Source organism: Mesocricetus auratus, unplaced genomic scaffold (assembly GCF_017639785.1).
Source record: "Mesocricetus auratus isolate SY011 unplaced genomic scaffold, BCM_Maur_2.0 Super-Scaffold_100008, whole genome shotgun sequence".
NCBI classification, from domain to species: Eukaryota; Metazoa; Chordata; class Mammalia; order Rodentia; family Cricetidae; genus Mesocricetus; species Mesocricetus auratus.
The window spans coordinates 74,747,519-74,766,137 of NW_024429192.1; the positions used below are offsets into that span (position 1 = coordinate 74,747,519).

An 18,619-nucleotide genomic window follows, 5' to 3' on the forward strand; every position below is an offset into this window, starting at 1 on the left:
TTGTCCTCTTGGGTGTTCATATAGTGAGCCAGTGGCTACCTAAAGAGCTAGGAACAGTCACTGGTCACAGTACTATGCTTTTTTTTAAACATTATGAAATTAGTTAGCCTGGTATTGGTCAAGGACTCATGCTTGTATTTAATTAGTTTTCAAGCCTAATTGTTGTTGTGGATTTCTGGTATTAACTGTAGTTGACTTTAGTATTCTGCATTTATATTAAATGTTTATAATATGCAAATTAATATAGATACATACTATCTTTAAGAAACATCTTTTAATAATACTAGACATGTGTACCAGAAAGCGGCCCTAATAAACTATACAATGTTTCCAGCTAATCTTGTATTACTCAGAAAAAATTTTTACTAATCAAAATCAATAAACAATTTAAGGTTTATAAAGTCAAACCATGTGTAGTTATGGTATTACTGTTGTTTTGATTACACTGTATCTTGGGAACATGAAACAGTATTGGGATGAAATGTACTTATTATCGGCCTTGCTTGTAGTTACTTAGGCCACTAAGTGGGCAATATAAATCTTCACTTCACCATTTGTGAATATGCTACTATTTTCCAGCTACCAACTTCAATTTAGCAAGGTAGTATTTGTAACTGGATGTCTGTCATGATGTTGTAGGCTTTGGTGGGTATGCTTGTAAACATATTTCTTAAGATCCTGTTTGTTCAGGTTTCTGGCATAACAAGTAATAAATTCACAAAGTGTGATAAAATGTGATCAAAATCTTTTAGAAGAATTTTCACATTGCAAAGGAACAGTGGCCTGGGTTGGTGTAAAACCATCTCAGTATCCAGCCGTCTTCCCTCCCAGAGCACAAAACACAAAACTCTCAGGAAAGTCCAAGGCAGGAAAGAAGGGCAACCCCTCTCTAAAAGGTTAAACGGGCACTCACTCACCTCTGACTTGATAATGGGATTTTCACTTTGTCTTATGTGAATAACAGCACGATGAATGTTTTTCTTTTCTGTAATTAAAAAGTATATCTGGATGCCTTTAAGACATATCCCTTTGAAAGAATGAAAAGGTTCAAAGTCTTTGCTACATTAACCAGTGACAAACTTAGCAGCTCTAGAGGGTGTCCTCAATTGAGATGGGTGATCAGCAGGCAGCAGGGCCAGTCCATAATGAGGACTGGGGGGTCCCATCCCGGTGCAGAGCCAGGTCGCTGCTTCTCACTTGGGTTTAGGTCTTGTAAGGCGTCTACCTCTATTCAAGGCATTGACAGATTGGTCCCCAGCCCTGGTGATGGCTTCCTTCATGAGGATTGAGGGTACATGGATTCTCAGGTCTGCTGGGGCACTGATTTTGCTTGTCCCGTCTTTCCATATGCAGGGACTGCTAGGGTTAAGTGGTTTTGAGCCTTCTGCTAACTCTCCCAATGCTAGCTTTTCAGTTCTTCAGTGCAATTTAGGAACCTTGTGTGTTTGGTGTTGATAAATATGGAAAACGAACGATTCAGAGTTGTTTCTTATAAAAGTATTAAATAGGAAACAAATAGAAAGCTAAGTAAAGTTCCGAGTTATTCAGCTCCTTCGCTGTCAAGGCAGACAGCAAATCAACCTGCTGTGAGTTCACTGGGGTCATGGTTTTGTTACTTTATTGCTACACGTCCTGCTGAAGAGCTGCCTGATCTACCATATCCCAGAAATAGGTCATAGAACTGAAACTAGTGGTTAGTTTTTAATGACTTTCTTCCTTTTTAAAAATTTTATTCTAATTTCTCAGTTAAATTTTTCTGTCTTTTTAGAGCATAGACCCATTGTCTTCAAGTTCACTCTTTGAGGCCCCTGTGACCCACTTTGTCCTTGAGCTGTGAGGATGTAGTAGAATAGGGACTTAGATTAGAAAAATCAGTGTATACTAGCATTGCTAGTAAATGCTGCTCTGCTCACAGGCGCTTGGAACTGCTGGTGTGTTTTCTTATGTGTGTTTTCTTATGTAGATATACTGAAAATTGTTCTTTTTTCCTTTCCCACTATTCTGCATTGTCATATTTTGAACAATACTTAGAATGAGATAATTGTATGCATCAGCAAAATTCTGTGTTGTGTTAGATGCAAAGCCTGTGAAAAATGTAATCACATGGAAGCTGCATTTGGGGAGGGGCTTTTCAGTTTGCCCTAGATTCCAGTCCTGGCTGTTCTGAGTTGTCCTCTTGTGTCTCCTAATGACTCCTGAGCTATACAAAGGCAAGGTTCTCTTAGTGTTGCCAGGGGTCAGAAGGGACAGCTTTATGGACAGCCGCGTTTTTCTTTTTCTTCCTCAGTTCAGGTCACCTTGTCCTCTAAAGGTGTGACAGAGCTCTCCCCAGGCCTCCCTTTCCCTTCTTATCTGACTAAACCCTTTCTGGTTTTGTTTGTTTATTATTTGTTTGTTTGGGTTTATGGATTTCCTAGTCTGGATTCAGATTAATAAAACAGACCTAGTATATTCACATGGGTTATCAGGCTAATTTGTAGAATACTTTCGGCCATTTCTGCAATGATCCCAGTAGAAACAGAATCATCTCATTTTTAACCCTTAAATTTTAGAGAAGCATTTCAGGCCTATAAAGATGAAACAATTATCCCAGGCCACAAAACCTGTAAAATTTCTCGTATTGGTTATGACAGGTAAAAATATAAAGACTAGAGCAAGGTCTACTGACTTTACTCCTCTGATGAGGAAGGAACAGGGTAGAATCTTCAGTGACTATTGAGAACATGGGCCTAACATAATTTTCTCAATTATCAAATTCATAATAAACACAGGTTTCTTACTATAAATGCTTGATATTAAAAAAACCACAACTATCAAACCAAGTAGATACTTGGATACTTAGTTTGTATGTTGTCTCCCTGTGACTGTCTGTACATGAAAGTTAGGTGACAACCAGAATCTCACTGGGTGACTGAGGTAGATGGAGTGGAGTGGGGTAAACATTAAGGAGAGACAGTCCAGAGACAGGGGTTGTTCTGCTCTGCCTGCACGTCTGTCAGCAGATCCCTGTTCCTGCTGGGCCTTATCTTTGCACACCCACTGCTCAACCTGGGTGGCTTACCTAAGTCCCCTCCCTCTATTCCTTTGCCAGCCTCACGTCCACCTTTCCTAGTAACCCCCTCACACAGACGCTCTTTCATTGAAGACATTACTGTCAGTAGTGCTAACTTTTCATTTCTTCATAAAATAGTTACTGAACACTGACTTTGTGCTGTTCCTGTTGCACAGGAGTTGGTGCAAGGCCACTGGTGAAATTTTCATGAAGAGGGATAAGACATAATAAAAGTAAAACAAAGTAATTGAACTTTTAAGCAGTGTCAGTTTTCTGAAGACAGATAAATGTTGAAGGGTTGGGGGTGGCAGGCTTTAGATTAGGTAATCAGAAGTTGTTTATATAAGAATTTCATTTCTTTTGATGATCCCTCATGGAAGGTATCATCCTCTCTGGGGAGTGAATGGGGGATGGGATGAGGGGATCAGTGAAAGGAATGGAAGGAGGGGTTGGAGAAGGAACTGGGATTCATATGTAAAATAAAATTGTTTCTAATTTAAATAAAATTTATGAAAATAAAAAAAGAATTTCATTTCAATAGGATAATTAAATCATAAGACAGTCACATGATCCAGTTCCATGAGGGAGTTGCCTTCACTTTATGGGGGAGAATGGAGGATCCAAGCAATAGAATTATATACAAATGTTGTACAACAATGACTCAGTGGGTAAAGTTGCTTGCTGCCAAGTCTGAAGACCTAAGTTTGACCCCTGGAATATTCACATGGTAGGAGAAGCGAACCCACTTCCTCAGGCTATCCTTTTATATCTACATGCATGCCCTTCTTCCCAAACACAAATTAAAAAACAAAAAAAGTTTTGGCCTCTTATGCTAGGAACAGACACTGAGGCTACTTGTTCTTTCACAACTTAGTGCTGTATATGTGCTCCTTTAAAACCAAGCTATTAATAGATACACTTGAGAAGACATTGCAAAACAGTGGGGATGAAGAGTCAGCATTGAAAAGTCCAGCACAAAACCAGACGTCATGGCTCATGCTTGTAGTACCAACACTCAGAATGCTAAGGCAGGAGAATTGCTGTGAGTTGAAGGTCATGTCTCATTCTTGGTATATATATTTAAAGTCAACACACAAAGTAAAACTTGTATAGTCACAAGTATCCTTGAGAAATCACTTAGGAAAGCATAGCTGTGGAAATTAACTTTTGTCAAAGTCCAACATAGTAAATGTCAATCCTTCCCCACGTGACATAAAATGTTATTTTACTTGAGTTAAGGAACTGTGATATGTGTGCCAGGTGCTCACCCTTGGAGTCCCAGTGACCAGAATTCAAGGAAGCACCTGTTTTGTAATCCCCCCTCTGCCTGCTTACGCACCCCTACCACACCACAGGGCACTTCTGAGCATGCTCTCTCACACCCAGCTGCCTCCTCTCTCTACAAAGCGTATACATAGTTCCATTTGAATAGCTAATCTGAGTAAGAGGAGTTTATCATCATTGCCTAGGAGATGGACTTTGCTTCTTAGATTTCATTCTCAGGTAATGGTTACAACAGGCTATTTTGTGTTTCTATTAGAGAGTATACAGCAGTAAAACCTTTAAGGATAAACTTACTAAGAACTTGATTATTACCATATGTACTCAGATAAAAATTTTACAAATATTGGTAAAAGGCCTTGCAGAGAGGACCCAAACATGGGTGAATGTGGAACAGAGTGACTGTAAATCCCTTCACTATCCCAGTGCTGTGTATGAGAAATAGCACGCGCTGCAGAGGTTAAGATGCTACATGTTCCAGGGAGATCCTGTGATACAAAGCACAGAACCTTTACAGGAGGAAGTACGGTAATGCAGGCGTCTTCAGAGTGTGGGGTCTAAGTAGCAGGCAGTGAGTTTGAGTCATATCCTGGGAGAAAATTGTAGGGTACTAAGCCATGGTTTTTACCTTCTGTGGTTGTCTTGTTTTCTCATTTGTTGCTTTGACCAAAGCAGTTTGAAGGAGAAAGGGCTTGTTTTGGCTTCACAGAGATGGAGTCCATCCTGGAGGGGAAGGCATGGTGGCAGAGTGTGAAGTCAGCCTTGCAGTCAGGAAGCTTTGGGGAAGTAGGAAGTGGGGCCAAGCTGTGAACCGGCAAAGCAGTGTCATACTTGCTCCACCCAGGACCACCAGCCGGGGGCCATGTATTCAAACACGTGAGCCCCATGGTAGGCATTCACAGCAATGGTTATGTTAGACTATGGCAGTAATGCTTTGACAAGCTGGCTGCAAAATCAGCCTATTGTTTAACCTTCAGATATTCCAATACCCTATACAAACAAAGATCTATAATCTGGGAGAAGGGTGTGTGCCTGAGCATACTCAGTGCTAATGTGAACTTGCTCTAGACATTCTTTTCACTTGGAAATGGCCAAAGTCTCTGAAGAGTAAGCAGACCTCAGCATCAAACTGTTTTCTATAAGCTTGACTTCTCTCTTTTACATAATTGAAAGGCGTGGTATTTGCATATAATGTCTAGTTGATCTGCATCAAAGTTAAGTGGGTTAATATTCATGGCTGTCGGTGTGATAGGGAAGTAAAGGCAGTCTTGCCTTCAATAATCTCACTTTGGTAACTGAAATGTATTAGCACCAGGCTCTTCAATAACAGTGCAGTGGCATGGGAAGGTGCCGTGGCTTCATGCCCTGTCCAGAAGCAGGATGAGGACACTTTTGAGACAGCTATACACTGACTCTTAAGAGTAAAACGAGATTTGCCAGGTGGCTAAGGACTTCTGACACAAGAGGAATGTATATGAAAGGCCAGAAGCTATGAGGAGTGGTCAGGTTTGCAGTATAGGAATGTGGGGTGGGGTGTGAGTGCCGTGCCGAGAACGGTGAGACCAAGAGCACCAGCCCTTGTTGCCATAAACTAAGCCTTGACGACTTTGTCAGGCGCTCACTGGCATTTTAAGATCTTTTTTAACTTATACAGTAAAATAATGAATTTTATGTGTTGATTTATTAAACATTTGCCATTACAGTCATCTTATTTCAGTTCCAGGTAATTCTAAAGTAAATGCTAGTTTTTAAAACAAATTTTATTTAAATTAGATACAATCTTTTTTTTTTTAATCAATCCCAGCTCCCTCTCCCTCCCAGATTTTTTAAGCATTGTGGTCGTGTGTGTATTCTGGACCTATGACCTTGGCAGCTCTGTGGGGTGTCCCCAAGGAGCAGTGGGGCAGCATGTCACCAGAGGTCGGAGAGTGGCACAAGGATATAGAAGGTACAGCACTTGCAGTGAGGACAATCATCAGGACAGCAAGTAGCTGCTGTGTGAATGCTGTTGAAAATTGGGAAGCGTTGAGAACAGCTTGAATATGGGCAGATGAGATGTCATTAGATAATGCTGGTGACACACAGAGGAAGTAGAGTTGAACCCCATAACTGACTCAGAAATTTCACTAATTTCTTACCACATGTCTAACTGGTCCTGATTGGTATATGAAATGTGTGCCCTTTTCTTTTTTAAAAACATTTCATTAAGTTTCCTCTGACAGTCTCATATAGTACACTCTGAATACCATTACCGTCATACCCTTACCTCCCTCATACCCTAGACCCTATCACTCCCCTTCCAGTAAGTCCCTTCCCTACATCCATATTGCTTTTCAATTAGCACATAGGATGTTAGATATCGTTGTGACGTGTTTTAGTGAAGTTTGCTTTGGTGACTCTTCTTCCTTCCCTCCCAGCCACCCCTCAAGTCCCACGTTAGCTCCGCCTTCTCAGTGTGCTGGCCTTTCCCAGCTTCCCATGCGCAGAACAGCAGAAGGTGGCAGGAAAGGAAAGTGAGAGACTTAAAGATAAGTTTTTAATTTTCTATCCTACATCAAGCTCGACTTCTCACGCTCATTACCGTTTAAAATTGTTGCCTACAGGTGACTAAACTCTTGCTGCAGGTGAAGGCAGGATACAGCCTTCAAGAGTCACAGTGTAAAGCTGATATACACATACATCCATGGAAAGTCTGACACCAGTGAGTTAGCTGCTTTGACTACATACTTCAGTTGTAAGATACTGAAGCAGTGTGAATGCTGAAGACAAAATGGCTAAGATTTTGGATTATGTTGTTGTAAAATGATAGGAGGGACTATTGCCATTAACAACCCCTTAAAAATACTGTTTAATCATCACTTTTCCTTAATTTTTGCATTCTTTCTCTGAGGTTTCATCCATCATCACCACACTTAGCTGGCCCTTAGGCCTGCTCAGGTCCACTTACAGTCATTATTTTATTTTTATTTTGCATGTAGATTTCTGTTCGAAGATGTTTGAAGACAAACCACACAATCTAGAAGTATCAAAACAAAGGAAAACACTTGGTACTTCACAAATACTTAAAGTATAAAGAGAAAACCATCTTTAGCTTACTGATGTAAATTGTATACAGATCTATTCTCAGATACTGTGAGACTAAGCCAGTGACTCCCACAATGACCCAGTTTTTCTGCTTTTAGCTTACCAGAGAAAATTAATTCTTTCAAATGTCTTCGGGGTCTCAGTCCATTCTTGCTCAGCTCTCCCTGATAAGGTCAGGGAATATGGTAAGAGGTAGTAGAATATGCCTTGATGATTTGTGCATTCATGAGAGCTTGCCAAAAGCCTCGTGGATAGAAATTGCTAGGTAAAGCATTTAATGGAAAGAGTAAGTCCTTAGACCTCCTTAAAGTGCTCGAGAATAACTAATGAACCCAAGACTTCACTGAGGGTCTGGGAAATTACAGTGAATGGTGACTTCCTCTTCCTGAATGAGTCCAAGTCTTTAGGTATTTGATTTGCATTTTCTACCTGCCCTCTTCTGGTTTGCCGTCTTTTTTTATTTTTATTTTTATTTATTTTTGTCTTATATGCAATGTTGTTTTTGCCCGTATGTATGTCTCTGTGAGGGTGTCTTGTGAGTTGTCTTGTGGATGCTGGGAATTGAACCCGGGTCCTCTGGAAGAGTGGTCTATGTTCTTAACCACTGAGCAGTCTCTCCAGTCCTCTGGTTTGCCCTCTTTTGCTGTGAAAAAACACTGACCAAAACCAACTTTGGAGAGGAAGGGTTGGTGTGGCTTACACATCCTGATCATGATTCATCACTGAGGGGAGCCAAGATAGGAACGCAGGCAGAGCAAGGACCTGGAAGCCCACTCTGCAGCAGCCACACCAGAACTGCTGTTTAGAGGTTGCACTGTGGCTTGCTCCCTTTGTCTTCTTAGACAACCCAGGAGTACTTTCAGGGGGATGGCCCCGCCCACCGTGGGATGGGCCAGCCTGTGTCAGTCACTAATCAAGAAAATGTCCAGGCTTGCCCACAGGCCAATTTCATGGTGTCATTTTCTCAGTTGAGATTCTCTGATCCTAGTTGACTCAAGCTTGTGTCAATTTGACAAAAAAAAACAAAAAAAAAAACCAAAAAAACAAAAACAAAACAAAACAAAACAAAAAAACAACAACAACCAAAAAACAAAAAACCACAATCCCTACTATTCTTTTAAGAGTATCTCTGCTGGCTTTCAGCGTTCTGCTGGTGGCACCATTGAACATCACCCGTTTCCTTCTGAATTACTGAACGCGCCTCCTTCTGCCAATAGTGACAGCAGTGCAGGCAGACAGAAACTGTTTTTGCAGATACTTGTGAGTACTTGTGTCTTTTGAATATAGAAACGAAACCAAGCATCCACAGAGGAAGACTCCCACAGAAGGCAGACATGAATTTAAAAGGAATGTTTGCTCCCTTTAAAGCTGGAGCAAGATAGCCTTTCCCCCACTGGTGGAGTCATGAGCGTGAAGGTCAAAGGACAGCTTTCTGGAGTCAGTTCTCATCTTCCACCACGTGGGCTTGAACTCAGGTCTTCAGGCTAGGGAGCAAGTCCCTTTACTTGCTTAGTTAGCCATCTCTGCTGGCCAAACAAAGCTCTTAATCAAGATAATTGTCTTCAGCCACAAGGACTAATAGTTACTTCACCATGTAACTTGATTTGATTTTTCACTTAAAAACAAAGACTTGTTTTGTTTTTAGTTATAGGCACAAATGTATGCCTTGTGTGATTATGCGCATTTGAGTGTCCACAAAGGCCAGTAAAAGGTATGGATTCTGTGGAGATGGACTTACCAGAAGTTTTGAGGTACTTGATGTAGAACTCATATCAGGTCGTCTGCAAGAACAGCAAGCTAGCTTAATCTCTAGTCATCTCTCCAGCCCCTTATTTTTCACTTTTAGCTTCTTTTGTGAGTGGGGATTGAACTCACAGCCTTGAGCATGATAGGCATGTATGTGCTCTACCACCGAGCCACACCCCCACCCCTCTGAGAAACTTCACCTTACTGTGTGATTCCCTCAATTTGCCCAGACCAGAAATGAAACTATTCCCAGAAGCCAACTTAAAAATAATAGCATTAGTTGAGCAGAAGAAAACCTAAAAGTTCTCTGAAAAGATGGGTTTAAGCTGTAAATTGGAACTAATTTCCCCCTTGAAGCTGAGGGACTACCATGCCGTCTTTGCCCTTAGTACCATGGTCCTGGTTCATTTTTAATGTTGACACTGAGAAAGGGTTATTAATACGGAACATAAATTCTCACTGTGATGCTTAATAAACTGCAAAGGGTACAAATTATAATGTGGCATTTTATACAAGTTTTGTTTTTTTGTGTGTGTGTGTGTGTGTGTGTGTCTGTGGGGTTTGGGACAGGGTCTCTCTGTGTAACCCTGGCTGTTCAGGAACTTGCTATGTAGACCAGCTGGCCTTGTACTCAAAGATCTGCATGTCTTTGTCTCCTGAATGTTGAGATTGGACAATCTTATATTTAAAATAGAACTAAATTTGCTGTAGTAGAATAAAAACCCACATTCTAAACCCAAACACATTAGGCAGTTGTATTTAGAGTTTACATTATTATTAAGTAAAATGTTTCTGGTTTATGAAAGTTATGTGAGCCCAATTCACTGCTCAAATGAGGAATGTGTATCATGGTGATTGGGTACTTGGTTTAAAGTTGTAACTTTATCTGATGACATAGCTTTGGGAATACTGCTGAATAACACAATAAAAATTCTGAAAATGACCATAATTTCATTGGGCAATTTCACGTCGAACATGTTCTTAGAGGGTATTCAAAAAGTTCCCAGATTCTTAGAAAAACTTACTTGTTAACACATTTTCAAAACAAATACTGTGTACTTCTAAACTGTTCTTTTCTTGAAGAAAGAATATAGCTATCAAACCTAAATTTGACTGTGTATGGTAACAGTATATATAGTCCCACTTAATTCAAAGACTAAGGCGGGAGCATTGATGAACCCAGGAGTTCAGGGTCAGCCTAAACAACATAAATTATATTGATGTTGGGTTGGAGAGATGACTCAGTGGTTAAGAGCACTGACTGTTCTTCCAGAGGACCTGGGTTCAAATCTCAGCACCCACACGGCTACTCACAACTGTTTGTAACTCCAGTTCCAGGGCTTCTGACACTCTCACACAAACATACGTGCAGGCAAAACACCAATGAACACAAAAGAAAAAAAATTACTAACATTTTTTAAAAATGTTGATGTTGTTGTTAGTCTGATGGGTTCATTCTAACTTTTATTTATCATTAGAAGAACTTGATTAAGGCATCAGTGGAAGGTGAATTGCAATTTTCTGATATTTTTCTTCAATTTACATTTCTAGGAAGGACTTAGATCAACAGTCGTTTTAGCATTGAGTTCTACCATTTATTTGAAGTCCAGGCTTGGAAAACAATCTTATTTAAACTTATGCCTTTAGTCTGTGATCATTTTTATTTAGACATTTCTTTACCAGATTATCTTACTTCTTATTTATTTATTATTTTTGGTGCTGGGATCAAACCTGGAGTCTGTGCAAAATTGCATAACTAGTTCGACCATGGCCCTACATGCCCAGCCCTATTCTGTTACTTTTAGGTAAAAATTTATAAACCAATGAAATACTTTTACTTTTTCAGTGTGGTAATTATATCCTATAATGAAATTATGTGTTAGATCTTCTTCTGTAATCTAGACTGATCTAGAGAATGTGGTTAGAATTTTGGAAACATGCAGCTTGCAAATCATCTGATTTCTCAGTACTTTTGTAGGCAAAATGTGGCTGACCCAGATCATAATTTTAACATTGGTACTATAATGTGTTTAAATCCTGTCTCTATTTGCTCTCTGGTGGCTGTGATAGCCACCGTAACCCAAAGTAAGTTGGAGAGAAAAGGGTTTATTTCAGTTAGACCTCCAGAAAATGTCAACACTGAGGGAAGCCAGGGCAAGAGCTCAAGGCAGAACTGAAGATACACCATGGAAGAATGCTGCTTGTTGGCTTGAGCCCTCTGGCTTGCTCACTTTCCTAGAGCCTAGGGATGATGCTCTCCACAGTGGGCTGGGCCCTCCTATATCAATTATTATTCAAGATAATTCCCCAAGGCATGCCCACAACAAACCTGATGGAGGCAATTCATCTGTTGAGGCTCTCTTTTCTCTGGAGAAAGCAGTTTGTGCCAAGTTGACATTAAAAACTAATCACTGTAAGTTACATTTATGATATATTTAAGTCTTAGGAATAATTTGAATGTTAAAGATGAAATGTGTAAGGTCCTTGAGAACTATTTAGGAACCCAAATATGATTGGTCTTCTTGACGTCATTTTCTTCAGAGCAATAGTCTGTTGAGTGTTTTATGCAGACAGAGTACTGGGGACAGGAAGAAGGTGACAAAATGAAATATTTTTCATAAGGAGTTTAAAAATAAATAAAAGACCCAGCACTCTCCCCTGATGCCCAAACACACTGCATCTTGAACTCACTATGTAAACCTACACTCTAACTCACAGAGATCCTCCTGTCTCTGCCTACTGAGTGCTGGCATATAAGCCTGAGCCACCACACTTAGCAGCATTCCTGATTTGTAGAGGTTCTCTGGCTCCTTCATTCTATGTCTCAAATACATCCACTATATGTGATACTCACCAGGAATTCTGGCAGAAGTATAGATAGTGACCATGCAAGCTCACCGTGTCCTTCATGCCTGCCATTTTACAATCTGCCTGTTATGTTGATTGATAATACATTTCCTCATAGTGGAGTTCTGGTAGTACTTGGTACTGCTTGACCATAAACACCACAGGCTACACAGTGGGCATAGAATTTAAACAAGTGCTGTACAAAAAGGTCTGCATGTTCTCATTTTGATGACTTTACTGTGTAGTGCTTAGTTTTCCTAGTGGATTGTGCGGTCTTTCCCTTTGAGGTCAAAGTGACATTTGAATGAGAAAGTACTTGCTATTTTTTAAATATAACAATCTTTTTTATTTTATATATCAATCCTAGTTCCCTCTCCCTCCCCTCCTCCTGTTCCCCCTACAACTCCCCCAATCCCACCCACCATCTACTTGTCAGAAAGGGTGAGGCATCCCATGGGGAGTCAACAAAGTCTGTCACATCATGTTGAGGCAGGACCAAGGCCCTACCTGTATGTAGGCTGAGCAAGGTATCCCTCCATAGGGAATGGACTCCAAATAGCCAGTACATGCACTAGGGATAAATACTGATCCCACTGCCAATGGCCCTACAAACTGCCCAAGCCATACAACTGTCACCCACATTCAGAGGGCCTAATTAAGTCTTATGCAGGTTCCCCAACTATCAGTCCAGAATCAGTGAGTTTCAACTAGCTTGGGTCATCTGTTTCAACATAGCAAAAATGGCAATCCTACCAAAAGCAATCTCCAGATTCAATGCAATCCCCATCATTCCAGAATAATTCTTCACAGAAGTTGAAAGACCAATACCCAACTTCATATGGAAAAACAAAAACCCAGGATAGCCCAAACAATCCTGTACAATGAAAAATCATATGGGGATATCACCGTCCCTGACTTCAAGCTCTACTATAGAGCTGTAGTAATTAAAACAGCTTGGTATTGGCATAAAAACGACAGGTGAACAAATGTGATATAATTGAAGACCCTGATATTAATCCACACACCTATGAACACCTGATTTTTGACAAAAAAGCTGAAATTGTACAATGGAAAAAAGATAGCATCTTCAACAAATGGTGCTATCAAAGCTGGATGTGGACATGTAGAAGAATGGAAATAGATACATTTCTATTCCTATGCACAAAACTCAAGTCCAAATGGATCAAAGACCTCAACAATAAATTCAGCCACACTGAACTTCATAGAAGAGAAAGTGGGAAATAGCCTTGCATACATTGTCACAGGAGACCACTTGCTAAATAGAATACCAGAGCACAGACACTGAGAGCAGCAATGAATAAATGGGACTTCCTGAAACTGAGAAGCTTCTGTAAGGCAAAGGATATGGTAAACAAGACAAAAACAGCAGCCTTCAGAATGGGAAAAGGTCTTCACTAACCCCACATCTGACAGAGGACTGATCTCCAAAATTTACAAAGAACTCAAGAAACTAGACATCAAGACACCAAATAATCCAGTTTTAAAATGGGGTACAAATCTAAACAGAGAATTCTCAACAGAGGACTCTTCAAATGGCCAAATGACACTTAAGGAATTGTTCAATATTTTTAGTTATCAGGGAAATGCAAATCAAAACAACTCTGAGATACCATCTTACACCTGTCAGAATGGCTAAAATCAAAAACACTGATGACAGCTTATACTGGGGAGGATGCAGAGTAAGGGAAACACTCCACCATTACTGGTGGAAGTGCAAACTTGTACAGCCTTGGAAATCAGTATAGCAGTTTCTCAGAAAATTGGAAACCAATCTACCTCAAGACACAGCAATACCACTCTTGGGTATATACCCAAAGGATGTACAATCATACCCCAATGTCATTTGCTCACCTGTGTTCATAACAGCATTATTCATAATAGCCAGAACCTAGAAACAACCTGGATTCCTTAAGCAGAGGAATGGATAAAGAAAACATGGTACATTTACACAATGGAGTATTACTCAGCAGAAAAAACAAACAAACAAACAATGAAATCTTGAAATTTGCAGATAAATGGATGGAACTAGAAAAAAATCATCCTGAGTGAGGTAACCCAGACCCAGAAAGACAAATATGGTATGTATTCACTCATAAGTGGATATTAGACATGAAACAAAGGCTTACCAGCCTACAGTTCACAACCCCAGAGAATCTAGGTAGCAAGGAAAGCCCTAAGAGAGATATACATAAATGCCCCTGTGAAGGGGAAATAGACAGCATCTCCTGAGTAAATTGGGAGGGGGAGAGGGGAAGGAGTAGAGAACATAGGGGAACAGGATGGTAGAGTTGGGGGAAGGAGAGAGGGTGAGAGCAAGGAAAGAGATATCTTGACAGAGGGAGCAATTATGGAATTAGCTAGAAACCTGGCACTAGGGAAATTCCCAGGAATCCACAAGGATGACCAAACTAAGACTCCTAGCAACTGTGGAGAGGGTGCCTGAACTGGCCTTCCCCTGTAATCAGATTGATGATTACCTAAATTTTCATCATAGACTCTTCATCCAGTAACTTATGGAAGCAGATGTAGAAAAAATACTTTTAATCTAGAGTGTTACAAATTTGTACTAGGGACAAGATTTTTAAATAATTGCCTGGAAAGGTCTCCATTAGATTAGGTGTTAAGTGTATTGTTTATTTCTTTTCAAAATCTGACTTCTGTATATATACCCTTATTGCAATAAATAAGATTCTTTTAACTTTGTATAAATCATTGAAGTAGTTTTAGTTGACTTTAGACCAAGCTTTAAAAAAATAAATAAAGCAACTCCTTGTAATCTGAAATACAGATGGAAATTTGCTAAAATTTTAGAAGAAACCTTTGTATAGTTGGCAGATGGAATTTATGGATCTATAGCTTGGGTTAGAAAGTATAACTGTGCTGGGGAGTGCCAGCCTACAATCCCATGGCCAGAGAGTCTGGGAAACAGAAACTTCATTTAGTGGTTGATCGAAGAAGAGAGGCAGACTCTCTCGGTTAAGTACTGAGCCGAACTCAAGAAAGCCAGTAAGAGAGAGGGAGGACTGATGATCAAAGGGATTAAGACTGGGCTGGTTTAAACCCCAGAAACAGCTGACCAGACAAAGGTTAACTCTTGAATCCCAGGCATCAGCCTGGGAATCCAGCATGGGACTGATCAAGACCCCCTGAATCTGGGTGTCAGAGAGGAGGCCTAGGTAATCTATTGAGCCTTGGGCAGCAGATCAGTACCCATCCCAAGTATACACACGAGGCCTAGGTAATCTATTGAGCCTTGGGCAGCAGATCAGTACCCATCCCAAGTATACACACGGACTTTGGACTCCCATAGAACAATGTGAGGTGCACTCTCACCCTGAACTCTTGGGGAAGAAGGGTCTAGGCCCTGCCCTATATGAAATGACAGACTATGGACACCCCCATGGGGGGCCTCACCCTCCCTGGGGGAATGAGGGGATAAGGGGGGGTTGGGGGGAGGGCACGGGAGGAGGGGAGGGAAAGGGAGAGGGACCTGGAACTGACTTGTGAAGCAACCTTGTTTCTTATCTAAATTTAAACTGGAAAATAAAAAAATAAATAAATACTCTATAGCAAAAAAAAAAAAAAAGAAAGTATAACTGTGAACCCTCAATTATAGTAACCATCAATACCATGGATGGAAAGAAACTCTTTCAGATTGCTATATTCAGAACTATGTAAGCAAGATTTTTTAAACGGGCATATTTATTCATATTTTAGCCTTTATTTCATCCTAAGTTGTTTCCTTTTTTAGATTTATGTATGAGTGTTTTCCCCTGCATGAATTATGTATACTATGATTTCCTGGTTCCTGCAGAGGTTTGAAGAGAGTGTCAAATCCCCTCAAACTGGAATTACAGAGAGCTGTGAGCCACCATATAGGTGCTGGGACCTGAACCCAGATTCTCTGGAAGAGCAGCCAGTGGGACCATCTCTCTAGCCCCACCTTGAATTTTATTTTTATTTTATATTGTGCATTTTAGTCCATTGATGCATTAGATATTTTTGGTAAATTTTGTACTCAAGGGGATATTCCATTAAGAAGTTTAGAGGACACTGTTTTAGACAACCTTCCTAGGTCCTTGGTGTACCCACAACAGAAGGACCTGGCCAAGCCTGTCAGTCACCATTTCCTCAGTAGCTCCCCGTTTTGTTGTTTGAGAAGAGGCAGTATGACAAGATTATATGCAGTGTTTGCAAAAAGTTCATATTGACCCTAATAATGAATGGACATTCACCATGTTCTGTGAAGCTTTGGGTATAGTGGAGGAAAGAACATCACAAGGACATGTAGTTATATAATTTTTATATAATTTTTTAAAATGTGTTGAAAGAAATCCACAGGGCCAGGGCACCTAGTCTTGTCTGATCCCTTATGACTCTCAAGACTGACACAGTTGATATGACTGAAGGAGCTGTGAACTAGGAAAGAAATGAGAAGGACTAATATCCCAGGGGCCAACGTATGAGCCACATATACTGTATTGAGTTACAGTGATTCAACAGCCACATCGGAAGGATTGTGAATTTAAGTTTCAGATTTAATTTATAAACTTTCCATTTTGTTGCTGGTAACTCAAAATTTCCAGTGTTCTAAACTTGGGTCATGGGGCTAGAGAGAGGACTCGGTGGTTGAGAGAATTTGCTGCTGTTTTATAGGGTTCAGATGTGGTTTCCAGCACCCACATGGCTGCCCACAACTGTCTGTAACTCTAGTTCCAGTGGACCTCACACTCTCCTCTGGCTCCACGAACACCAGGCACGCATAGGTGCACGTGCATACATACAGGCAAACACTTCCGCCTATTGATGAAGACAGCTTTAAACCTGAATCAGCCTCCTGTTTGCTATCACAGGTTGAGGAAGGCAGTGAGTTGTATTTCAGCACCAGTGAGCTTGCTCACTTATGAGACTGTTTCAATTTCAAGCAATGATTAATGTTGCATGTCAGTACTATGGAAGTCGCATAATCCTAAGCATACTACCAACTGCAGAAAACAAAGCTCTGTTTCAGCATTGCTGAATAAGAATAAGGAAATTTCACGTATTCTATTTATTTATTTATATTTTAATTAAAAACATTTTTTAAATATAAGTTAGAAACAAGCTTGTTTCACATGTCAATCCCAGCTCCCTCTCCCTCCCCTCCTCCCCCGCCCTCCCCTCCCCTCCTCCCCCGCCCTCCCCACCATCTCTGTAACCATCTCTCAGGAAGACTTTAGTGGCTGCTGTTAACCCAGCTAGCTGTGCATTAGGCTCTTGGGGAAGGAAGAGAATATGTAGAAGAGATTAGGATCAGGCGGCCAGTAAAACCTGGAGAAATGAAGCCTCCTGGTTCGTGTCCCACATTAGTGTAATTGGCTGTAGGTTACCCTTTGGTTCATCTGTCAAGGACAAAAGCTACATTCTATTTTCCTAAAGCCCTGGGGTAGGCTTTTCTGGGATCTGTGTCCTTATTTCAGAATTGGATTTAAAAATAGGTTCCTGTGGAAATTTCTACAAATAAACATCTTTCTTTTCCTTCTCAAAACTCAAGTGACTCTTGGGAGCATATTTGTAGTGCAGAAGGGCACAAGATAGGGAAGGTAAACAGTGCAGAGTCTACAAGCCTCTTGTAGAGTGTAGGCTGTATTCCAAGTGTCCTGACTAGCCAGTGGCTCTGTTAACTGTGTCCTGTGGCATGGTGGTGGACTGAACGGTAGAGACTTGCAAATCTGACAGAGTCCCTCACTGTCAGGCCTAAACTCTCTGTCTTTTGCTGCCTGATAAGACCCTGCATATCCTTCCAGACACTCCTCAAACTCCTCCGTGGTGGCCCCTTAGCCAGACATTTGGGAACAAAAGCAAGAAGGTAAAATGGAGGCTTGGAATGTACTTCATTGTGGAGTGACTGTCTACAGTCCACGCCTGTCAGCTGTCTAATGAGGGGACAAAAAAAATCAATAGCTTTTCAGAAAAATAGCAAGAGCAGTGGGGCCTTTGGTCAGCTGACTAAGCACACATGACTTACGAAGAAAGGAGAGCCTGGTCGGCCAAAGTTGGCAAGCATAAGTAGACGGTAGACTAGATTCTAGTTGTAATAACTTTTTATTACGATGCTCCCACTTTAAACCTTTTACATTTTAATAAGTTTGTTATGATAATACTGTAATTTTTGGTGTGATAATTCCATTTTAAACCTTTATTTTTTATTGAAAACATTTTTTCATACAATATATTCTAATATATTCCTTCTCTCATCTGCTCCCAGGTCCTCTCTGCATCTCCACCCATCCAACTCCATGCCTTCTTTCTCTCTCTCTTTAGAAACCAGGCAAGTCAATAAAAGGACAAACAAAACAGAATAAAACAAAACAAACAGAGAAAAAACAAAAAGCATGAGAAGCGCATACACATGTAAACAGAGAGAGAGAGGGAAAGAGGGAGGGAAGGAGGGGAGCGGAGAGGAGAGAGAGAGGGCACAAAATCAGAAACCTTAGTAGATGAGACAAAACATCTCCAAAAATACCACTGAGTTCATTTTTTGTGTTGGCTGTCTACTGCTGGATATGGGCCTCCCTAAGTGTATGCCCAGTGAGACTCCTTGGAGAA

At 40.6% G+C, this 18,619-nt stretch overlaps 1 protein-coding gene across 4 annotated transcripts in view; it reads left to right on the forward strand.

Annotated features, from left to right (window-relative positions):
• Positions 1-18,619, forward strand: part of Fgd4 (FYVE, RhoGEF and PH domain containing 4) — a 170,820-nt gene that overhangs the window by 31,433 nt on the left and 120,768 nt on the right. The gene's annotated exons all lie outside the window — the stretch shown is intronic.